Genomic DNA, 24,918 nt, shown 5'->3' with positions numbered 1-24,918 from the left:
CCCACCCCCACTGGAAGATATCGTCATAGTGAGAGCTAGTTTATTGAGTGTTCACTGTGTACTAGACAGTATTTTGCAGAGGTTTCATAGAGCAGGTAAACATTTATCTGAGTTTATATCATTTATCAACTAGGATAATATAGGTAGTGAGATTTTATTATTTTATGTCACACTAAAAGAAAAATTCAGCCAATTATAATAACCCAATGTTTTCTAATCACTTCAAATTTGGGGGGTTTATATATGAAAGAACTCCTTTAGATTTATGTAGACATAATTTTTAAAAAATCATTTATCACTCTTGTACATATGAAAGAAAGAAAAAAAGAATATAAGCAAAATTAATTGGTTAAAGTATTCCTAAAACTTCTTCAGAATCCCAGTCAATCACTTTTCAATTCATTCTCCAGGGTCCATCTGTTTTCATAAACTATCATCCATCCTGTCTGCCATCAGGAGTGTTGGCAATGCAGTATTTCTCAAAAGAATGCTCCACTACTGCCTCTGGTAGTTACTTTCAAACCATTCTCACCCATTCTGCAAGTTCTGTCACACACCCACTGACCATGACACCTACCTCACTGCTCTCACCGGCCAACAGATTTTTCATAAAGGAGAGCAGAGAAATGAGGTGGTAGCCAGGGAAAGGTTTTGTGTGTGTGTGTGTGTGTGTGTGTATTTTTAAGGTAGGAGACATTACAGTGTATGTGGTTGGGAATGATCAAGAAGTGAGTGAAGGGGAATTCCCTGGCGGTCCAGTGGCTAGGACTTGGCACTTTCACTGCTGAGGGCGTGGGTTCAATCCCTGGTCAGGGAACATTCTGCAACCAGCGCAGCATGGCCAAAAAAAAAAAGGACTGAAAATCTGACGATACAGAAAAGGGTTGGGGAGGGAGAGGATTGCAGTAGTGCAGTAGCCTGATGTCTGGGTGGGTGAGAAGGGTGGGCTCCTCCCTTTTTCTGGGTGACCATGGGCTCTGTGACAACTTTGCGGTTCTATTACTAAAGGGAAAAGGGGAGAATGGATACTGGGGAATAACTTGCAGCCTTAGACACCCCAGGATTTGGTGATGCTGGACAAGAACAATAGGTGAAAGAGGAAGGTGAGGGATTTGAGGATGTGCCCCAGGGAGAGGTTTACTGATTAGAAATTGTTTCAGCTGCAAGGGCAGAAAATTTGACCACAGTGGCTTAAAAAACAGCTTTTTTTCCCTTTACATAACAAGAAGATTGGAGGTAAGTGGCTTCTGGTGTAAGTTCCTTGGTTGAATGATGTCAGGACCAACAAGTGTGCCATCCTCCTGCCTTTTCCACATGCTCATAATCACAAGAAGGCTGCATACACCCCATTCATACTCAAGTTAGGAAGAAGAGAGCAGATCCCACAGCAGGAAAGCAAAACTTTCACAGAAACCACCCCACCGTCAGATTTTGACTTAAGTCTCAATGGGTCACATAGCACTACCTCTAGCTGCAAGGGAGGCTGGGGAATTCGGGGAGATTGTTATGATTGACTGAGAGGTCTAGTGTTGGATGGATCATTTTCACAGATGCTGAAGTTACCAAGAATGATGACAGGAGCAGTAGTGGAGAGAGACAGTGAGCCAGTGGCCAAAATGTTCAGTGAAGAGGAAGAGATCTACAGATGACTGAGACAAGGAGGCAGGGTATAGTCTAATGTCAAAGAGGCTGGGGTTTTATGGAGAAGGGGAAAGGAGGACAGCTACTCCCACCTGCAGGCCAGGTGGAATAAGGGGTGTGAAAGGGAAAAAACAGCCCTTACTTGGGGAAACTACATTGGAAGCAATATCTGCAGGCATTAGCCAGGTTTCCAGTAGAGCAGGAAGGTGAAGGGCTGAGGACATAGGGGAGTTTGTTCCTGGTACACTACCATTCCAGAAGACACTGTAGGGAGGTCAAGGAAGGGTGGGAGATGGGGTCAGCTTAGGGGATATACAGAGCTGTAAGTGGTTAAAATCAAGATGATGAAGATTGCCTGGAAAAAAAGGGCTGAGGGTTCAGTGCAGGACTCAGAAACCATTCTAGGTATTTAAAGCAGGAAGAATTTATTTTATTTTATTTTTTTAACATTTATTTATTTACTTTTGGCTGCGTCGGGTCTTAGTTGCGGCACGTGGGAATCTTCCGTTGCAGCGCTCGGTCTTCTCTCTAGCTGTGGCGCACGGGCTCTAGAGCGTGCAGGCTCAGTAGTTGCAGCGCACAGGCATAGTTGCCTCTCGGCATGGGGGATCTTAGTTCCCCAACCAGGGATCGAACCGCGTCCCCTACATTGGAAGGAGGATTCTTAACCACTGGACCACCAGGGAAGTCCCTAAAGCATGAAGAATTTAATGCAAGCATTCAGTATCGGCCTAAAGTGGGAGGAGACAACCTCTGTCTATAGTAAGATAATGTGGCAGCTCTCCTAGTGTTTTAGCTCTCCTAGTTCCTTTTGCCTTTCCATATAAATTTTAGAAAAAGCCCACCTATATCTATAAGTAATCTTGCTGGAATTGCTTTAAACTTATAGATCAATTTGGGGAAAATTGACATCTTTACTATGAGTCTTCCAATACATATGTGAACATGGTAATGTCTCTTCATTTATTTAGATCTTTGATTTTTTTTGGTTAAAAAGAAAACTTGTTTTGTAGTTTTCAACATACAAGTCCTATACGTGTTTTGCTAGGTTTATACCTAAAGTCTTTTTTATTTTTTTGAGCAATTGCACATGGTATTGTATTTTTAACTTCAGTTTCCAAGTATTCATTGCTAGCATATTTAAAAAAATGCATTTTTTCATGTTGATCTTGTATCCTGCAACCTCATTAAATTCATGTATTAGTTCTATGGGAGTTTTGGGGTTTTTTTGTTTTTCTTGTAGATTCCTTGGGATTTTCTAGGTAACCCATAAAGCCATCTGCAAATAGGGGCAGTTTTACATCTTCCTTTCCAATCTATATGCCTTTTATTTCCTTTTCTAGCCTAATTGAGCTGGCTTAGTAAAAGTGATGAAAGCAGACATACTGGCTTTGTTTTTGATCTTAGGAGGAAAGCATTCAACCTTTTACCATTAAGTATGTTGTTAGCTGTTTTGTAGATGTTCTCTGCCAAGTTGAGAAATTTCCCCTTTATTTTTAGTTTTATGGGAGTTTTTATCAGAAATGGGTGTTAAATTTTGTCAAATGCTTCTTCTGCTTCTATCGATATGATCATGAGACTTTTGTATGTATACATGGTAGATTACATTGAATGATTTTTCTTTTTTTAAATTTTATTTGTCCATGCCATGTGGCATGCAGGATCCTAGTTCCCTGACCAGGGATCAAATCCCTGTCCCCTGCGTTGGGAGCGCAGAGCCTTAACCACTGGACCACCAGGGAAGTCCCTTGACTGAGTTTTTAATATCGAACCAGCCTTGGGTATCAGGAATAAATCCCACTTGGTCATAGTATATAATTATCTTTATGTATGGATGAATTCTCCTTGTTAATATTTTGTGAAGGTTTTTGCATCTATATTCACAAAGAATCCTCGTCTATAGCTTTATTTTCTTACATTATCTTTGTCTGGTTTTGGTATCATGGAACACTGGCCTCATAAAATGAGTTGGGCAGTTGTTATACAACAATGTGAATACAGTTAACACTACTGAACTGTACATTTAAAAAGGAATAGGAGGATAAATTTTATATTATGTATTTTTATCACAATTAAATATTACAAAATGAGTTTGAGAAGTTTATTAATTACAAATTCTACTTCTTTAATAGTTATTGGGCTATTCAAATGATATATTTTATGTTGGGTGAGTTATAGTAGTTTGTGTTTTCCAAGAAATTGGTCCATTTTGTCTAACTTATCAAATTTATGTGGGTAGAGTTGCTTGCAGTATTCTCTTATTATCTTTTTTTTTTTTAATTTTATTTATTTATTTATTTATGACTGTGTTGGGTCTTCGTTTCTGTGCGAGGGCTTTCTCTAGTTGCAGCAAGTGGGGGCCACGCTTCATCGTGGTGCGCGGGCCTCTCACTATCACGGCCTCTCTTGTTGTGGAGCACAGGCTCCAGACGCGCAGGCTCAGCAATTGTGGCTCACGGGCCTAGTCGCTCCGCAGCATGTGGGATCTTCCCAGGCCAGGGCTCGAACCCGTGTCCCCTGCATTGGCAGGCAGATTCTCAACCACTGCGCCACCAGGGAAGCCCCTCTTATTATCTTTTTGATGTCTGCAGTGTTTGTAGTGATAGCCTCTGTTTCAATCTTTTTTTTTTTAAGCAGTTCATTTTATTTTTTTATTATTATTATTTTTTAATGTATTTAGTTATTTATTTATTTTTGGCTGCATTGGGTCTTCATTGCTGCACGCAGGCTTTCTCTAGTTGTGGCAAGTGGGGGCTACTCTTCATTGTGGTGCGCGGGCTTCTCATTGCAGTGGCTTCTCTTGTTGCGGAGCACGGGCTCTAGTCACGCGGACTTCAGTAGTTGTGGCTCAAGGGCTCAGTAGTTGTGGCTCGCGGGCTCTAGAGCGCAGGGTCAGTAGTTGTGGTGCTTAGCTGCTCCGCGGCACATGGGATTTTCCCAGACCAGGGCTCAAACCCATATCCCCTGCATCGGTAGGCGGATTCTTATCCACTGCGCCACCAGGGAAGCCCTCTTTCCTCATCTTTTGACTAGAGAGAGCAGGCTTTGTTGTTGTTTTGTTGTTTTTTGCCTGCCTCCATTGGCGTATTAGGTTGTCAGCTTCTCCAGTATCCAGTTAGATATAAAAGGCAAAAAGAAAACCCAGGGTACTCACTGCCGTATCATTTCTTGGGTCTCTAGAGAGACCTAGCCAGTCTGCCTCTTCTCTCAACCTCTCAGAGTCTTCTTATGTTTGTTTATGTGGAATGTCCAGGGGATATTTAGCTTTTACTAGTGGGAAGACTAGGAATAAATATGTCTACTCCATTTTGTCTGGAACCAGAAGTCGGGAGTCATTGTTTTTATTAAAATATCACGCTGCACTATAATTCAAGCTATGTCCTTAGGAGTTTGTTTCACATTCTAAACTATGAGGGAAAGAACTGTGTTTTCTTCGTCTTTGCATCCCTAGTGTCTAGCAGAGTAGCAGTAAATTATTTTTTTAATTGAATTGTAGTGTGTTATCAAGCATTTTTGTATTTCCCAGAAGGATGGTAGGAATTTGGGCAGATACAGATATATTACCACCAGAGGGCAGTAGCAGCAAAACTTCACTAAGGGCTCTGGAGCATACACACCCTGCTCCAGAATGAAACCTTTCCCCAGAACTACTTCCTCCTAGTCTGTGTGAGAAAAGCTGAAGTCTGGGAACTTAACGATGGGCCTCCCGGGGGGGAGGGGGGGGAAAGGACTTGACAAGGCTGTACTGGGAGCACATGGGTCCCCCTCTTCCCAATAAAGGGATGGGAAGTCACATATTTCCAGCATCTAGAGGGACAGTCATGCTTCTGGGCACTCCTCACAATAATTCACAGGCATTATTTCCTCCATTTTACAGATGAAGAAACTGAGGCTCAGAGAGCCTCTCACAGAGAGTAAGAGGGAGCTCTGAAGCTCTTACACTGCTTCCTCCAAGAGACGCAAGGGCAGCCTTCTCCCTGTGATGGAATGAACAGGAGAAGGAACCTCCTTGGGCAATGAACCCAGGTCAGCCCCACACCCAGCAAGCCTCTGAGCCCTGAGTGTGTTCCTCATCTTTCTCTAGAGGGGTGATAATCCATTCTGCTTTCAAGAGCTGTATGACCTTGGGCCAGGGCCAGTGCAAAGTGAAAAAATGTGGGGCCCCCTTGTTAAAAAAAATTAAAAATTTCAAAACAGCAACAGCAGAGCATTAAACCAAGCATAGGGCCCTTCTAAGCATGAGGGCCTGTGTGACTGTGCAAGTCGCCTGTCCCTGAAGCCAGCCCTGTCTAGAGCAATAATAGAAATAATGAAATAATAATAGCTTCCCTCTTTGGGGCACCTACTTTGCACTAAATTCTCCCTGCCACTTTAAATATTTTATTTCTTTTAACCTTTCTGAGGTTGTTTTTTATTTCCCCCTGTGTGTTTTTATCTCTACAATGGGGAGGTTGGACTAGACCAGTAGTTCTTAACCCTGGTTACACATTAGAAGCACCTGGGGACTTTTAAACAATACCCAAAGCTGGCCCCACCTCCACAGATTCTAACTGAACTGGACTGAGTCTCAAGATGGGAATTTTTACTGGCAATGACATGAAGAATAGGTGTCCTTGGTGGGTCTGGGTAAAGGGTGGGTCTTCGAGGACATCGTTTCTCCTCCGCAGCAGCCATTTACCCAGCCGTCGGTTCCGCCCAGTGTGTCAGTACTCCAGTGTTAGCTGGTGGCCTCTGGAGGAAGCCATCCATTGGTGGCAGTATTTCTGGGCACAAAGAGAAGACGGTGGCTTCCCCACCTCTTCTGGGAACTGCCAGCTTGCCTAGCTTCCCTGATAGAACCAAAGCAATGTGCATAAAACTGTTACAGAGAAGAAAGCAGAGAGGAAAATGATGTGTATTGCACACTTTCTGAGTGTCTGGCATTACACAAGGAACATTCATATTTAACCTTCCAAAAACCCTTCTGGGTATTTTCTAGAATCCCCATTTTTGCAGCTCAGAAAGCTTAAGGATGTTGCTGGACATCACACAGCTGATTGAGTGGTCCCTGTACTTACTGGAGGGGCAGTGCTGCGGTTCAGAGACATGGTGGAGGGTGGAGTGGGGTGCAGAAGTGTAGGTATACGGCTGGGTGGTGCTTGCCTCACCTCTGCCCCATCATCTCTCTTGACCCCTGCTAGCCTGAGGCCTGGGACCCCTACCGTCTTGCTCCAACCCCACCTCCACTCCCACCCACCAGTAGTCCCTGGGCAAACCATGTCTGAGGGCCAGTACAATCTCAGAGCCCTGTGGGACTGGCCCTCCCTTTTCTGGCAAAGAGAGCCAAGCCGTGGATGAAGCCAGTGAGGCATGTCCCAGGCCTGCCTTATCAGGACCGCACAGAGCCCAGAAACAGCTCACGTTGGGTCCTATGGAAATGGTCTGGAACACTGGGTCCATTCACTTTTGTGAGAACCCAAGGACAAAAGGAAGGTCCCCTGGGGAGGCAGCCCAGGCTCCTCACAGAAGCCTGTCAAGAGATGGGACTAAAGCAGAAGGGGGACTCTGGAGCCGCTGAGCAAGGCTGAAACTCCTTCTAAGATTAAACTCCTTCTTTGAAGCCAGTTACGCTGCAAAGATCCTGAGTCTGCACACAGACTGGGGCAGTTCTCACCCTGATGACCGACCGTCAGCCTCAAGCTCTGCCCAAGGCGGGATAGCCTCACTTTTGAGGAAGGAGCTCAAATTCCCCTCCCTACTCTTGGAGGGCCTTGGATGGCATCTTGCCCATCCTTCCCTGGCTCAGGGAAGCCATGGGGTCTGGGGTGGAACGTTGGGAAGTAATGCAGACCCCAGACAATTTAGGGGGTGGGCAGGACTGCAGCCTCTCTAATGGAGCCATGGCCAGAGCAGAGGGGAGGGCTGGAGCTAATCTGGAGGGCCCCTCCCAATAGGAATCCACCCACCCTTCCAGTTAGGCAAGTAGACCTGCAGTTTCACAGCCCCAAGCTGGGCTAAGCCAGTAAGGCCTGGACCAGCTAATAGAAGCCACAAGGAAAGAAAGATTTCTATCACACCATTCATCTTGGGGCTGCCAAGTAGTTTGGGGGTGGAGGGCTGGGGAACCTGCTTTTTTTAAAAATTTATTTATTTTATTTATTTATGGCTGTGCTGGGTCTTTGTTTCTGTGCGAGGGCTTTCTCTAGTTGCGGCAAGTGGGGGCCACTCTTCATCGCAGTGCGCGGGCCTCTCATTATCGCGGCCTCTCTTATTGCGGAGCACAGGCTCCAGACGTGCAGGCTCAGTAATTGTGGCTCACGGGCCTAGTTGCTCCGCGGCATGTGGGATCTTCCCGGACCATGGCTCGAACCCGTGTTCCCTGCATTGGCAGGCAGATTCTCAACCACTGCGCCACCAGGGAAGCCCCAGGAACCTGCTTATAATTCATTCTTTTTCTTTTTTTTTTGTTTGCCCACGCGGCATGTGGCATCTTACCTCCCCGACCAGGGATGGAACCCACACCCCCTGCATTGGGAACACGAAGTCTTAACCACTGCATCACCAGGGAATTCCCTAATTCATTCTTTTTTTAAAAAAATAAATTTATTTATTTACTTATTTATTTTTGGCTGCTTTGGGTCTTCGTTGCTGCTCGCGGGGTTTCTCTAGTTGCGGTGAGCAGGGGCTACTCTTCGTTGCAGTGCACAGGTTTCTCATTGCGGTGGCTTCTCTTGCTGCGGAGCACGGGCTCTAGACACGCAGGCTTCAGTAGTTGTGGCATGAGGGCTCTAGAGTGCAGGCTCAGTAGTTGTGGTGCATGGGCTTAGTTGCTTTGCGGCATGTGGGATCTTCCCGGACCAGGGATTGAACCTGTGTCCCCTGCGTTGGCAGGCAGATTCTTAACCACTGGACCACCAGGGAAGTCCTAAAATGGTAAATTTTATGTTATGTGTATTTTACTACAGTTTAAAAAAAGAAAAAGGAGATTTAACGGCAGTTAGCTTAGAAAGCACACCAGACCAGAAAGCACATCATCAGACCGTCTCATCTGAGGCTGAAAAGAGGTTTCCAGAAGCGCCTGCAGGCTTCTGGGGGAGGCATCATCTTCCCCTCAAGGCTCAAAATGATCCGCCCATGGGGTTAGAAATGAATTCTTAAAAGCCTGTCAGATGTGCCTCCCTTCTCACCCTTTCTGGCTATCCTTAGGTCCATGAGATGGGATTGTCTCTCTCCTCTCCAGTAATATTTCGGGGTGCATGTGAGGACCGAGCCAGTAAGTCAGCCCCTGGCATTTTTGCACCCTGCTTTAGGACTGCTGAACCATTTTACAGAATCTTAGCTGGTGTGAGTGTGTGAAGTTTGCAGTGGAGAACGCAGACTGCATCCAGGCTGAAAGAGGCAGCTAACGATGCAGCAGAAGGTATACTCTCCGGGCAGAGGTCCCATACGCCCCCGGTAGGGGTCTGTGGCAGTGTCTAGGAGCACAGGAGGCCTCGGGAGAGAAGGGACTTACCTGCCTGGAGTGTATTTTTACTTAAAAATTCACAAGAGTGGATCTTATTATGTTTTTACTTAAAACACATATAACATCACTTTGGCAGCCCATATAATAAAACTGGAATGACACAAAAGATTAAACTGGTCCTTGTACAAGGATGACATGCAAATTTGTGAAGCATTTCATATTTCTTTGGCAGTCGATAATTGAAAAGTGAAATTGGGAAAGCAAGCCAATTTACAGCAAAACAACAACGAAAACAGAAAATACTTAAGGATAAATTTAACAAAAGATGGGCAAGACTTACATGCTGAAAACCACAGGTCACTGGGGCACCATCCTGCCCCCTGGCCTGCTGGCTTTGACTACCATGTTGGGTGACTCCTCAGTTGACCTGAGAGCAAAGGCACCAGCCTGTGTTGTTCTTGCCAGAACTGGCAGGGGTAGAGTGGGGTAAGGCTGGCTGGGAAGGGCCAGATAATCAAAAGGCTCTCAAAGACAAAGACAAAGATGACTTGACTCTTTCAGCTAAGGGCCTGTGGCATCCTGCCCTGGTCACCCCATCCTGCCCCTCCCCACCCTGTGATTAGTGTGGTAACTGTGAGTGGTGAGGATGGCAGTGAATACTGTGAGAGTCAGAGTTGATGAGTAGATGTGTAACATCCCTGCAGGTACCTACAAGCCTGGTGTTCTCTTGCCTAAGCATCTCCGACCTTAAAGGCATGGTCCTGGGTCAGCCCAGTTCTTGTTTGCTTACCTAGTATGGCTACTCTTTGAGTATCCTTGTGTGTTTATCCTGATTTCATTTCTTAAATATTATTTCTTATTAAAAAGTGATACTCAGGGGCTTCCCTGGTGCCGCAGTGGTTAAGAATCTGCCTGCCAATGCAGGGGACGCAGGTTCGAGCCCTGGTCTGGGAAGGTTCCACATGCCACGGAGCAACTAAGCCCGTGTGCCACAACTACTGAGCCTCCGCTCTAGAGCCTGCGAGCCACAACTACTGATCCCGCGTGCCACAACTACTGAAGCCCACATGCCTAGAGCCCGTGCTCCGCAACAAGAGAAGCCACTGCAATGAGAAGCCTGCACACCACAATGAAGAGTAGCCCCTGCTCGCCTCAACTAGAGGAAGCCCACACGCAGCAACGAAGACCCAACACAGCCAAAAGTAATAATAATAATAAATAAAAATAAATAAATTTTTTAAATATTAAAATAAATAAATAAATGAGGCACAGAGAGGTTAAGTGACTTTCCCAAAGTCATATCATCTCCTTCACATACTCTCTACTATTTACTCATAAGGGTAAGAAGCAGAGTGGGAATTGCGTTTGTAGAATTGTACCCTAATTTCTGGGAGGGCTTTTTACTCTGAGAATGTCTGGAGGATGAGGCCGTTTCTCTAGGCTTTCTGTGAACATGAGGGGTCTCTTCTCATGATCCTCAAGGGTTTTCAGTGGCTCTCTGTGTATTCAGTTCCCTGGACAAGCACACATGAGGAGCCAGAGGAGCCTGACGTCTTGGTAAGACTGCTTAGCTCTCCTCTGACCACATGTGCAGCCTCACTTAACCTCTTTGAGTCTTAGTGTCCTTACTTGCAAATTAGGAATAATACTACTACTCAGCTCATGGAGTTGCTATGAGGGTTAAATGAGATAATTCATGCAGAGTGCTTATACAGATTAAATGAATGTTCATTGTAATTATTAGATATGTTGTCTTCCCTATTGTCCATATCCACACACCAGAGTTACATTGCACGCAATGAATACAGGACAGATGGAAAGCGTCTGAGCTGCCTAACTCTTTCCTAATCCCACAAGAGACTGGGAAACCACTAAAGACCAAGGGAAGGCAGAGGTCACCAGACAGAACTGACCTTGAACAAACACTTGCAGGATGTTGGCCTGCTGTTGGGAATCATAAAAGACAAATGAAAAATGGGAGAGGGAGACAAAACAAACTAGTGAGGGGGATGTGCAACGGCCCCACCTAAACTACAGGTAAGGAACTGTAGGGTCAGAGAGTAGAGAAGACACTGTCCCCATCTATGGAGAACCGAAGGGGACAGGACAGCAAACTAGGATGCATTTAAATTGTCCTCCAGTTGCAGAACTTGATGCTGAAGCAGGGCGCCCAGCATGGCTCACCCCCAGTCCTTTGCAGAGTCCCATTTTTAATCTGCCTTTACAACGACCTTTTCCTTCTTTCTTGAAAAAAGTTATGATTGTAATTATAATGACAAAATATTTTACACATACAAAATATTATTAAAATTGAACTATTTTAAAGAAAAATAATAGAATGAATATCTATATACTCATCACCCAGCTAAAAAATAACATATGACCAATGCCTTAGAAGCCACTGTGTGTCCCGCCTTGATTCCACACCTCCTCCTCCTCATTATCCTGATTCTGGTTTATCCATTACCCTGATGTTCTGTATATTTGAACCACTTATACATGTTTCCTAAACAGTACAGTATTTAGTTGCTCCTGCCTCTGAACTTTACCTCCTTTCTTTGTTTTCTTTTGATTTTTAAAGATTTTTTCATTCCATTGTTCCCACCTTCCTACTTGTTTGCAACTTACGTGCTTTATGTCTGTTCTTTTGGTGATTACCCTAGCTTCTTCTTTCTTCTTTTCACTGTGGTGAAATATACATAACGTTAAATTTACATTTAACATTTTAACCATTTTTAAGTGTACAATTCAGTGGTGTTAAGCGCACTCATGCTGCTGTGCAACCATCACCACCATCTATCTTCAGAGCTTCATTTTCCCAAAGTGAAACTCTGTACCCATTAAGTAATGATGGATACATTATTATCTCCATTTTCCTCTCTCCCAGCCCCTGGAAACCACTATTCTATTTTCTGTTTGTAGCATTTTCTTTTCATTTTTTAATATTTATTTATTTATTTTGTTGCACTATGTCTTAGTTGCAGCAGGTAGTCTCCTTTGTTGTGGCTCCAGGACTCCTTAGTTGTGGCTTGCTGGCTATTTAGTTGTAGCACGTGGGCTCCTTAGTTGCAGCACACGGGCTCCTTAGTTGTGGCATGCAAACTCTTAGTTGTGGCATGCATGTGGGATGTAGTTCCCTGACCAGGGATCGCACCCAGGCCCTCTGCATTGGGAGCACAGAGTCTTATCCACTGCGCCATCAGGGAAGTCCCTGTAGCGTTTTCTTTAACATGCATACCTAACATAGTGAAGTCTAAAGTTCAATCAGTATCTGTGCATTCTTTCCAAATACATAAGGATCTTAGAATTCTTTCATTCCAATCACACTCTCTTAATTTATTTGGTATTCTCATCCAGCGCTGTAGCCTGTTTCCCTTGTCACACACACACAAATTTCACAGTATTTAATATTTTTATACAGACAATATGTGCTTAGTTTTATACACATATTTGTTAACATCTTTGCTCACCAGTTCTTTTTTAATTTTATTTCAGTTCTTCTATCCAGGATTTCTGAAGTACATTCTTTAAGTTTTCTTTAGTGAATTTTTTTTTGGCAGCACACTCTGTTTTTATTTGTTTGAATGGCTTTATTTCACCTTTCTTCTTGAAAGAGAGTTTCACTAGGTATAGAATTATTGTAGGTCAACAGTTATTTTCTGTTAGCAAATTAAAGCTATTATTCCACCCGCTTTTGGTTCCCTTTGTTGCCATTGAGAAATTGGCCATAGTCTAATTCCTATTTCTTTGGGGGTGATCTGTGCTTTCTCTCCAGCTGCTTTTTAGACTCTCTTGCTCTCACTCTCGCTCTGTGTGTATGTGCATGCACACACACACATGCGCGTGTAACAGTCTTGCAGTGATGTACCTGAATTTGGGTTTCCTTTTATTCATTTGCCTAGGATTCATTGAGCTTCCTTGATCTGAGAATTAGTATGTTTCAACAATTCTAGAAACATTTCAGCCACAATTTCTGCATATTTTTCTCTTCCCTACTCCCTCAATTATCTCCTTCTGGAACTCTAAGTTTACATATTTGAGACTTCTCAAATTGTCTTTCTGACCTGATTTTTGGTATTTCCTTCAGCTCTATCTTCTAGTTCACTAATCCTCTCTTCTACTATATCTAATCTCCTATTTGAAACAGAGGTTGGCAGACTATAGCCTGTATGCCAAATCTGGCACATGGCCCATCTTTGTATGGCCCTCAAGTTAAGAATGTTTTTTTAAAATGTTTTAATGTGTTGTAGAGAAAACCAAATAATATGTGACAGAGACCTATGTGGCCCACAAAGCCTAAAATACTTATTATCTTGCACTTTGAAGAAAAGTTTGCTAACCCCTGATTTAAACCATTTACTGTTGAAAAAATTTGTTTTGAATTACGGAAAATTTCAAACATTAAATATAGAGGAAAGAATTGTATAATAACCACCTATATTCTTGTGACCTAAATTCTATCATTTTAACATCTTGTCATACTTGTTTCATTTATATGTGTTTGTTGAACTATCTTAAAATAAATAACAGACATCATGATACTTCAATATTAAATACTTCAGCATGTATCTCTTTTTTAAAAGGCATTCTCCTAAATAACTCAATATCATTATCACACCCACGAAAAATAACAATAATCCCTTAATCCTGGCTAATACCCAGTGCATTAAAATTTCTCCAATTGACTCTAAGATACTTTTTATAGCTACATTTTCAAACCAGGATCCAGTCAAGGAACGCACAATGCATTTGGTTATTTTATCTCTTATCTTTAATCTAGGATTGTTCCTCCCCTCCCTCACCTCACTTTTTTTTTTTTTACATTGATTTTTGATGAAACCAAAGAATGAGCTTGTAGTATGTTCCACATTCTGGATTTGTCTATTTCTTCATGGTCATCCATTGAATATTTTATTTCAATTATTATAAATTGATTTGGTTCTTTTTCAAATCTGCTTCATCAGTCTTTATAGTGGTCTCAACGGTGGTGGAAATCCTATATAATAGTATTGTGATGTTCAGTGATGTCACACTGGTAGCTTGAAATCAGCCATGGTGGGAGTATTTACACCTGAAAATAAGCAAATGCTACAAATGAAGGCTTGGTTTAATGCTTTATTGTCTAGCCTTAAGAAACTGATGGAAAATGTTAATAATTTAAACTTAAAAGTGTGTTGTGTGTGTAGCCATTACATTGAGAATAGCACAGAAAAACTGAGGAAATATTCTCCACTATTCAAAATTATTATCTGATTTAGCAAAGAAGTAGCTTATATTACCGACTAATGAAGGAAGTGCCAATGTATGTCTTTGTTGTTTCATTTTATCTTCCTCCTTAACATAAATAAAAGTGTTAGCCAACATTCACGTTAGAACTGCAGTGAACTGCAACCATAGGTTGGCTATGGATACAAGAGTTTGGCAAAAATCATCAAGTGTTTTGTGTGAATCAATTTTCTATGTAGAATTTACAACAAGGAGTATTGTATATTTTATTATTATTTGTAAATTGGTGCCATACATCCTTTATGTCAGTAAAATTTATGTACATATATCTGCATGCATTTTTCCCATATCACTGGGTGGAACCTGAGATTTGTCTTTGATCTCTCACCTGGGGCGCCATCAACGTACAAGCTCACAGTCTCCAGTGTCCAGCAGAAAGCCTCAGAGTACCAGCTGGCCTTGGGGCTCCTTTACCCCCAGTTTTGAGATCTGTGCATTACTCATTTTTGTGTCAGTTCAGTGATAGATTTTAAAAGATATTTTGGGAACTTACCTGGCTGTCCAGTGGTTAAGATTCCACGCTTCTACTGCAGGGGGCATGGGTTTGATCCCTGGTTGGGGAACTAAGATCCTGCATGCTGCGTGGCACAGCCAAAAAATTAAAAAATAATAAATAAAAGATATTTTGTTTAATATTTTATTCAGTATTCAGTTTTTTCATTTTCTCATTGGGAGAATCATTCAGGTATCTAACCTACCACACTCATGGTTTCCAATGACTTGCAGGCACAGGGGGCTTGGCTAAACTGTAAGAGCCAGGGCTTTGTTTATTCATTTCACCTGTCCACTCTACAAGGCTGCAGACTCAGCCATCTCAGTATGTGCAGCAAATTAGTGCGTAATACCTGATTGCTGTGCCATTTCCTGTCTTCTCAAGGAAAATGTTTGGATTTAGGTTGTGATGTTTGGGGTGGTTCTATTGTTCTGAGCTTGTTTTTATGTGTTTTCATTTGTGAATGTTACAGGTGGCTTTGGCTTGGGTGTGAATTATCATCATTGTCATCATCATCATAATTATCATCATCATTTTGGTTCTTCCCCAGTCCTGCTCTTTTTGGGCAGAGCAACATTCCATAGAAGAGGAGCTGTTCATTTTAATTGGCATCCTTGGCTGATCTGCAGCAGCTGGGCCCCTGTCTTAGTCTGCTTGGGCCATAACAAAATACCGCAGACTGGGTGGCTTAAACAGCAGAAATTTATTTCTCACAGTTCTGGAGCCTGGGAAGACCAAGATCAAGGTGCCAGCCAATTCAGTTCCTGGTGCAGGCTCTCTTCCTGATTTGCAGATGGCCACCTCCTCACTGTGCCCTCACATGGCAGAGAAAGAGAACAAGCTCTCTGATGTTTCCTCTTATGAGGACACTAATCCTATTGGATCAGGGTGCCACCCTTATGACCTCATTTAACCTTAATTACTTCCTTACTCTAAATATAGCCACCTGGGAGTTAGGACTTAAACATATGAATTTGGAGGGGGTACACAGTTCAGTCCATAGCAGTCTTGCTGAACAGGAGGCCCAGTATGAGCTATAAAGTCAGACAGACTCAAGTTCAAAGCCCAGTTCTGCTACTTACTAACTTTGTAAAATATTTCATCTTTCTGGGAATTCCCTGGTGGTCCAGTGGTTAGGACTCAGCGCTCTCACTGCTGTGGCCTGGGTTCAGTCCCTGGTTGGGGAATTAAAGATCCTGCAAGCCAGGTGGCAGGGCCAAAAAAAAAAAAAAAAAAAATCATCTTTCTGACCCTCAGTTCGCTATTCTGGAAAGTAAAAACAGTAAGTTCCATTTCAGAGGAGTAAGTTCCACTTCCAATGTTGTAATTATTACATTAGAAAATGTATAGAAAGTAGCTAGCACAGTGGTGCCTGACATGGGGCTCAATGTGAAGTTTCCTAGATGATGCCACTCAAAGTGTGGTCCTTGGACCAGCAGCACCTGAGATCATGACAGACATGCAGAATGTCAGGCCCCATCCCAGACCTGCCAGATCAGGGTCTGCATCTTAACACCATCCCCAGTGATTTGAATGCACATTGAAGTTTGAGAAGCACTGAAGTAAATGGTATGACTTGGCCCAGCTTGGCCATGAGGCATATTGGGAATGCAGTGTCATAATTCAGCGGGGGAGAGAGCCAGAGCCAGGCAGCCCTGAGAATTGAAGGGAAGGGAGGGGAACCTGAAGAATTGGGACTGCTGAGAGCTGACACCAGGCCAAGCTCCCGCCATCCACTTGCACTGCCTAGAGGGGCAATACCAGGCAAGGTCCCCACTGTGCTGCTCTCCAAGGGGTCTTTTTTTTTTGGCCTCACCATGCAGCATGCAGGATCTTGCTGCCCAGGGATCGAACCCATGCCCCCAGCATTGGGAGCATGGAGTCTTAACCACTAGACCACCAGGGAAGTCCCTCCAGGGGTCTTACTGGTCGGTTGTGTCAGTGGTTACTGGTGACTATAAAAGGCTCATCCTCAGTCAGTTCTTCTCTTGTCTGAACTCTTAGCTGTTGACAGAATCTGCCGTTTTACTCTCATCTCTGGGACTTTGTACCTTTCTTCCCCATCCTTTTTCCCCTGACTCATTCCTGCTCCTTCCTGAAAACTCAGCTTGAAGGCCACCTTTTCCAGGAAGCTGTCTCTGCCCCTCCTTAACTAACTGCTCCCTTCCCAGCCTGTCTTCCCCACACTCATGTATCACATGCTTTAGGGATGCTGTGCACCTGCCTGCCTTTCCCTCTAGTTCCTTGGAAAAGTCTAGAGAGTTGTGAGGTTAGGAGGGCATGCTCAGGATTGAACGCTGGCTGTGCCACTTCCCAGCTCTGTGAATTTAAACAAGTCTCTGAATTTCTAGGAGCTTCACTTTCCTAATTGGTAAAATGGAGGCACAGATCTTTTGAGAATTAAATAAGGTAAGAGGTGAATGGCATGTGAGACTTTGCGCTACAACACAGGTGTGCAAGAAACACCACACTTCCTTATTTTCTTTAAATCAGCTTAAGTCTGACTCCAATAGGCTGGAGGGGAATTCAATTTCAGTTCTTACTGGGGCTTTCCTCCTCTCTCTCTTTCTCTGTTCACACATGAAAACTTTCATGATGTATGGAGAATGGGAGAAGGGCCCTAGATCTTGAGTCCCACCCTGGACGTCAGGAGATTTGCACACTTGTGTATGTAGGATAGTGGTCGTGGTTAAGGGAGAGTTCAAGAGTCGGTCCAGCCTCCACCCCACAACAACTGTGTCGCTATGATAAATTCACTTGACCTCTCTGACCCTCAGTTGCTTCATTCTTAAAGTGAGGGTTGTTCTAAGGACTCAAGCCAGTCCATAGAAAGCACTTAGCATAGAGTAAATATAAAGCACGTGGCACCCGGAAATAGTTAATTCAATAAAAGTTAGCCATTATTATTATAATGTACAATGTATTTATTATTGATCTTGTAGTCAGCCATCTTGCTAAATTCTCTTATTATTTCTAACAACTTGTTTGTAGATTCATCTTTTGGCTTTCCATGCAGACAATCGCATAATTTGCAAGGATAGTTTTATTTCCTCCTCTCCAATCCTTATCCTTCCATTCGTTTTATGACCTGACTGTGACCTCTGGAATAATGCTAAATAGAAAGGATGATAGAGGGCCTTGTCCTCATCTGAATTTTAAAAAGGATGCTTCCTATTTTCCCCACTAAGAATGATGTTTCCTATAGCTTTTCAGTAAATTAAGGTAATCGGTGTATTTACGTTCTTTGTTGTCTATTTGCTGACCTTCTCTCTCCAGTGGCCTTTCGACCCTTGATGACAGGGACTGTATGTGCCATGAATCAAGACAATTCCCACAGGGTTTAATTTACTGGTGGCCTGTCATTAGCCAAGGCTCTGGGCTTCCTGCCCCATTTGAGGCTGCACTGGAGTCCAGCCTTCAGCCTGCGCCACTAGCTCTCTTTCCCATTGCTGGTTGATTACAAGCGTTTCGTGGGAAACCTTTTAAATAGAGAAAACCTCAGTCCACCTCCTGTGTATCTCCTTTCCTCTCACACTACTACCACACTCACAATACTTCTGACACCAGTTGTGTGGGTTTTATCCCCCAACAAGCAATTCTCTGTGACACCAGCTGGGTGCCCTACAATTTAACTCAATTCTGACACTATCTACCTGGAGAGAGTGTCAGATCCCATAGGTTAAGGGCTCAGTCCCATGAGACTGCCCCCCACTTCAGATGCCAATGGCACATAGTAGGTCCCCAAGTTATGTACAACTTCTGTCCAACTTGGCTACAAATCAAAAGTTCCCATAACCTCCTCCCCCTTGGATCTGATTATTTGCTAGAGCAGCTCACAGAACTCAGGGAAACACTTACATTTCCCAGTTTATTAAAGGCTATGATAAAGGATGCAGATAAACAGCCAGATGAAGAGATACACAGGGCGAGGCCTGGAAGGGTCCTGAGCACTTTCTTTGGGTTTTTTGTGTTGTTGTTGTTGTTTTAATTTTTATTGGAGTATAGTTGCTTTACAATGTTGTGTTAATTTCTGCTGTATAGCAAAGTGAATCAGCTATATGTATACATATATCCACTCTTTTTTGGATTTCCTTCCCATTTATGTCACTACAGAGCATTAAGTAGAGTTCCCTGGAGCACAGGATTTTCCCTCCCTGTGGAGCTGGAGCATGTCAGCCTCCCAGGACATGGATGTGTTTACCAACCTGCAAGCTCCCTAAACCCCACACTACTGGGATTCTATGGAGGCTTCCTCACATGGGCATGATCAATTATTGACTCCCTTTCCAGCCCCTCTCCCCTCTCTAGAGAATGGGGAGCATAGCTGAAAATTCCAAGCTTCTAATCATGGCTTGATCTTTCTGGTGACCAGCCCCCATCAAGAGCCCACCCAGAGTCAACTCACTAGAACAAAAGACACTCCTATCACCCAGAAAATTCCAAGGGATTTAGGAGCCATGTGTCAGGGACAGGTCAAAGACCAAATATTAGAACAAAAGATGCTCCTAATGCTCTTATCACTTTTTTACAAGGGTGTTTTTTGTTTATTTGTTTGTTTTACACTCAGGTTGCCCTGTGTCAGGAGCTGGAACAGAGACCAATGTACCTTGCTTTTTCACATCCAGGATAACCAAAGGGGATCAGGTGCTGGCTAACCTCTTCCTTGGACCCTGGCTCCTAATCTCAAGGCAAACAAGGCCCCAAATCAAATCCATCCCAGAGGAATGACCCAGAGGACCATTGGTATCCTTCCCAGATTCTTATTTAAGATCTTTTCCTTTTCCTGGGAGCTCCAACACGTGGGGTTCCGGGTGGGGCCTGGTGACCCTCTGTGGAGTCCAGCGTACACTGCAGATAATAAACAACCCCCTTCTCTCCTTCTTTCAACCCTGAGGCCCTTCCCCACTCTGCATTCCTCCCCTCTCTGACTCCCTGTCCATCAAGGCCTGGCCTTGAAGTCTCACAGTTTGTTCTTTACCCTGCATGCCTATCAGCATCTCTCTATAATTGTCAGGTGTCAGGCAGACGCTTCCTCTCCCTAGAAGTGAAGGAGGCTGTCCTCTCAGGCCATTTGGCTGAGCCAGCACCTTGTCACACACAGATGGATCCACTTTAGACCTGCTTGTAGGGGGGACCACCAGGCCTGCTCAGACCTCCAATCCTACACGTGATTCCTACTTTTCTGCAACTCTCCTGCTTTCTCACAACTCCATGTATGTGACCTCCCTAATTAGTACATAGGGAGAAATATACTTATCTGTACTTCATAGACAGATATATGCTTAATAAAGAAACTGAACCCCTGCTGGGTTCCGTGGGGTCCACAGTGAGCACCTGATTCCCAGGTAAGAGGTCTGGGGCCTGGAGGACCATTGGTAGAGGCAGGGCCTTGGGGACTTGCACTTTTGCGAGCCCTGCCTTACATTATGTAGAGCATATTAAAATGCCTCCACATTTCACATTAAATATAAATTTGCCCTAAAATCATTTGAAATGATGTGGGGACATTTCTTTCTCTTCTTTCTGCTACAAAAATATATTGTAAAATTTTATTACATTTTTCATAAATAAAATAAAGAATAATATAATAAAAACCTGTGGTACTCACCACCAGCTTAAGCAATAAAATGTTCCCAGGATAGTTGAAATATCCTGTGTACCTCTCTCTGATACCCTCCCCTCCCTACAGAGGAAACTACCATCCTGAATTTTGAGTGTATTGTTCCCATTGATTTCCTTAAACTTTATATATATTTCTGAAACAGATGGAAAATGTTTGCATTTTCAGCTCTATCACAGTGATTTACGAAAATAATTTTTACAATTTTGCATTTGAAGTTATCTGGTTACAAGTTACTTACATTCCGATTGGTTCTGATTCTTAGTCGTCATCACTTAGATTCTTGTAGAATGAGAAAATCTAACATATAAATGGATTTCAAATGTTATTAAATGTTTGCAAAGACAGTTAAGGAAGTTAAAATAATAGTGTTTTGTAGACACTTCACAAGGCATTCACTAGTTTTGGTTTTGCACTTTTCCTTTCATATTTTGAGGCCAAGCATTTTTTTCCCAGGTGATATAAATGTTTCTATCGATAGGAAAACCTCCTAGGCCTAGCACTTGTCCAGAGCCTCTGCGGGGTACGACAGGATGGCTGTGCCCACCACAGACTAAGAGCAGCGGCAAAATTAAGCTGACACTTTGGAGAACCCACTGAGCCAGGCCCCCCTGTCCTGAGCCTTTCACATCTGCCTATGAATTCACTTACTCCTATCGGGTAGATGCTACAGCCACCCCACGTCCTATTAGAGGAAATAGGCACCAGGCAGTCCTGCGCCAGGTGGAAAGGGGCGGAGCTGGGATTTGAACCCAGGAAGCTGCCACCCTTCCTCCCGCTGCCTTCCATTTTCTGAGCCCCACCTGTACCGTACATGAACGTGTATTTTCTCAGAATCCTCTCAAGGACCAGGCATTGTTATCCCCATTTTATGAGGGAACCTGGCTCAGAGACTTGCTCCGGGTCACGCGGTTGAAACAGGTGGCAGATTTGGCATTTGAATCTGCGCCTGCGTGTGTGATTTTCGGGACACCGCACCGCTTCCCCCTCCCAACCTTGCCGCTTGGCAGCCAGGCCGAGTTCCCTCCTGCCCACACCTCCTCCCTCAACTCACCCCTTTAGGGGAGGGAAGGATCTGCAGGTGTTAGGGGTGGGTGAAGAGGGGCACCGACCTAACTCACCCTCACCCGGATTCCAGGCCTCTGTCAGCCCAGGGCCTCTGCAGTAGGGAGGGGGCTATTTATCTGCAAGTCCTGGCACCGTGCCTCGTTCTCCCCTCCCCACCAGCTCCCCCTCCCCACCCCCCTTCTCTCCCCACCCGCCTCCTACCCAGGGTGGTGAGTAGGTGGTTAGAAGCAGGCCTCACTGCTTTCTGCTTTCCACGTGATAGTCTCAGCTGGCTGGCCCCCCTCCCCCTGCAGATCTCCTTTATCTTGAGCGTCAGAATCTCTCTGGAGGGCACCCTCCCCTCCCCCAAGGTCACCTCCCGGGGGTTTGGCGCTTGCTCACTGAACAGGCCCCCTTCTGCCTGGAAATGGGGGATGGTTTTAAAGAGCCAGATCCTTCCCTGGAGTCTTCTACTTTCCACCCCAGGGAATAGAGGTCAGAGTGAAGGTGGGGAGGGGGAGGGAAGGACCATGGCTTGGAACCAGAAGACTAGGGTTTTGTCTCTGGGTCTGTGCCTCATTTGTTGTATGACCTTGGACTAGTCGCATCCTCTTTCTGGGCCTCAGTTTCCTCAACTAGAGAGTGTGACTGGACCAGATGCTCTCCAAGATCCTTTTCTTCTAGAAGTGTATGACTAAATGTATACCCTGCCCTGCAACGTTGGATATGTGACAGGTATATATACACATAATTTTTTTTTCTTTAATTAGCAATACAAGCAAACCTGTCTCCTGCTATTTCAGAAAGAAGTCTCACTGACTGTTCAGCCCAGAGAGGGAAGAGAAAACCAAGGTGAAACTAATACCTAGGGGAGAGAGGAGGAACTCTCAGGCTGAAGCAGGAAGGGAGAGGGAATTCCAGGGTACAATTTTGGAAGTACACTAGAATCAGAGATGGAGTTTTTTGTTTGTTTGTTTGTTTTTTAATATTTATTTATTTATTTGGCTGTGTTGGGTCTTAGTTGCGGCATGTGGGATCTTTGTCGTGGCACGCAGGCATCTCTCTAGTTGTGCCACATGGGCTTAGTTGCCCCAGCATATGGGATCTTAGTTTCCCAACCAGGGATCAAACCCGTGTCCCCTGCAGTGGAAGGCAGATGCTTTTTTTTTTTTTTTAGGTTCACTAAATTATTTTAAAAATCATAAAACGTTTCTTACAAAAAAGCATTACATTCTGCACACTGCTCTGAATAGATGCCAGGGACATATGGACTATTGTTACTTTTCCTCCCTGTCCCACACCCCCAGATGTTACAGCGACCACAAAGCAAAGTGTTCACAGTAATTACATGGGGGGACTTTTTTTAAACCACCAACAATGAACAAAAATTAAAATTCACTCTGCTGCTGTTTCAAATTTTCAATGTTAGTTTTTGCACACCCTCCCCCAACCCCCAACCCTGTTTGTAAGGAACTAAAACATTTCATCTGGTGAACAGCAAAGATTTCACTACACCTCAAATGCAGAACACCTACGAGGTAGAGGAATGTTGGCTTTTTAAACAGAAGCAGATTAAAAAAAAAAAAATGCAGGACTCCTTCAGTTCTTCACTAGTCTTAGAAAAATTTTCCAGAATACTGCTTCACACTGTTCTGCAGCAAATACTGTGCATTCTGTATCTGGTCCTGTGTTCCTGTAATGGTAATGATCTGATCTTCGGACCCCTCTAAAGGCTCATCAATTTTGATTGAAGCTCCTGACTCATGACGGATCTGTTTAATCCGCTGACCACCTTTGCCAATAACCGATCCAGCCAAATCTTTGGGAATAGTTACTTGTGTAGTAATAATAGGTCCACCAAGATCACCATATGAGCCACGACCCCCAGCATAGGAATAATCACGTCCAGAGCCACCCTGTGGTTCATAGGCTGTCTGCCACTCTGATGGGCTCCATGCATCTATTGCAGAGTCCCAGGTTTCATCAGCACTGAAACCAACCATGCTGTCATAACGGTCTCCAGGTCTCCCTCTTCTGTCAGAGGCCATTATATCTCCTCCTCTAGGTGGTGGTGGAGGAAGAGGAAGAGTCCGAGCTCTGCTACCACCCCAGCCACCTCGTCCAGGAGGAGGTGGAGGAGGTCCTCGAAGAGGGCTCATATCATCATAATCTCTTCCGGATGGAGGCATGGGATGCCCACCCCAACCAGGAGGCATTCTGTCAAAACCACCTCTTCCCCGCATGGGAAATCCCACGGGATATCCATGGCAGTCATCGACCATCATTGTAAAACCACCATAATCATAGGTTTCATCACAAAAATTGGGATCATAAGGCTAAGCACGTCCCTTGATGGGAGACTCTAATATAAGATCAAGGATGATCTTTATGCACTCTACACCCCTATCAGGTTTTCCTCCGATAAGAACGAATCTGTCAGTGGATTGAGGACAACATTCCTGGAAAAGCTTGATTGTTGTCTGACTGCTCTCTTGAAGTTCTTTGATTTTAACACCTTTGACGCCAATAATTCCTCCAGCCAGACTCTGGTGAATCAACAGTCTCAACTCGCAGTCAAAGTCGCTTCCTTTATAGTGTTAGTAATTTAAGCATTCCACAGCATCAGATTCGAGCGGGAGCTGGCTGGTTGCAGTGGGTGATGGCAACTGCAGGCCCTCTTCCAAGGTAGGGATGATTTTCTTCAGAATTTCTCCAATTGTTTCAATATTAGCACTGTTATTCAGTATGCGCTCGGGGCCACTGCTGTCTGGGACTGAAACACTGGCATTGTGGTCTGTAAGGAGAGCCTTAATATTCTTGCCTCCTTTTCCACTCACTGCCCCAGCATTCTAGCTCTGCAGCAGAATGCATAATTCAACCATCTCATCAGTGTTTCTAGATCTTTTAAAAGCTTGTTCCTCTTCCTATCTTCCTATTTAAGTCACAGGCAGGATAGGGGATTATGAGATCTTTTTCTTCAAATACCAGGGATGCTTCAGATGGGCCCCACATGAAAATAGAGGTCATGTTAGCTGTTACTTCAAAGGCATCACTCTGTACAAGTGGCACCTGGAAGGTTCACCTCCCTACAGACTGCTGCCTTTTGGACTTACCACCTGGAGTGTTCCCGTTCCCTGTCCTGATTCTGACATTCTAACCTCATCCTTCCTGACTCCCTTTTCCTTTCCCTTCTCTTCACTTCCCTTGCTCTCAGGTCCTGTCCAACCGCCAGAAAACACTTCCTTCTAGAGCACTTCATGGATTCCCCTTTCATGATTTTAGTGCCCATTTCCCTCTACTGTTCAACATGTTCTATGCCAACTGAGGATAGTGCTCATTTAATTAATTTTAGTTTGTTTTTTACTTATTTGTATTAGGTCAGAAAGG

General features: G+C 44.1%; 1 long non-coding RNA gene and 1 pseudogene across 2 annotated transcripts; both read right to left on the bottom strand.

Annotated features, from left to right (window-relative positions):
• Positions 1–8,216: 8,216 nt before the first annotated feature.
• On the bottom strand, positions 8,217–9,949 carry LOC309654905. The gene is made up of 2 exons (XR_014260486.1): positions 9,426–9,949; positions 8,217–8,545 (listed from the first exon to the last, which is right to left on the bottom strand). It is a non-coding gene; the product is annotated as an uncharacterized lncRNA (long non-coding RNA).
• Positions 9,950–12,518: 2,569 nt separating this feature from the next.
• LOC309654724 (heterogeneous nuclear ribonucleoprotein K pseudogene) lies at positions 12,519–24,683 on the bottom strand (annotated as a pseudogene). Its single transcript, XR_014268278.1, has 4 exons — positions 24,645–24,683; positions 21,754–24,455; positions 20,726–20,784; positions 12,519–14,156 (listed from the first exon to the last, which is right to left on the bottom strand). The product of XR_014268278.1 is annotated as a heterogeneous nuclear ribonucleoprotein K pseudogene (transcript).
• Between the last annotated feature and the right edge of the window lie 235 nt (positions 24,684–24,918).

The sequence above is a fragment of the Balaenoptera physalus genome, assembly GCF_965194825.1.
Source record: "Balaenoptera physalus genome assembly, chromosome: 2".
Lineage (NCBI taxonomy): Eukaryota > Metazoa > Chordata > Mammalia > Artiodactyla > Balaenopteridae > Balaenoptera > Balaenoptera physalus.
The sequence above is the reverse complement of the archived record's forward strand: the minus strand, read 5'-3'. Positions and strand labels throughout refer to the sequence as shown.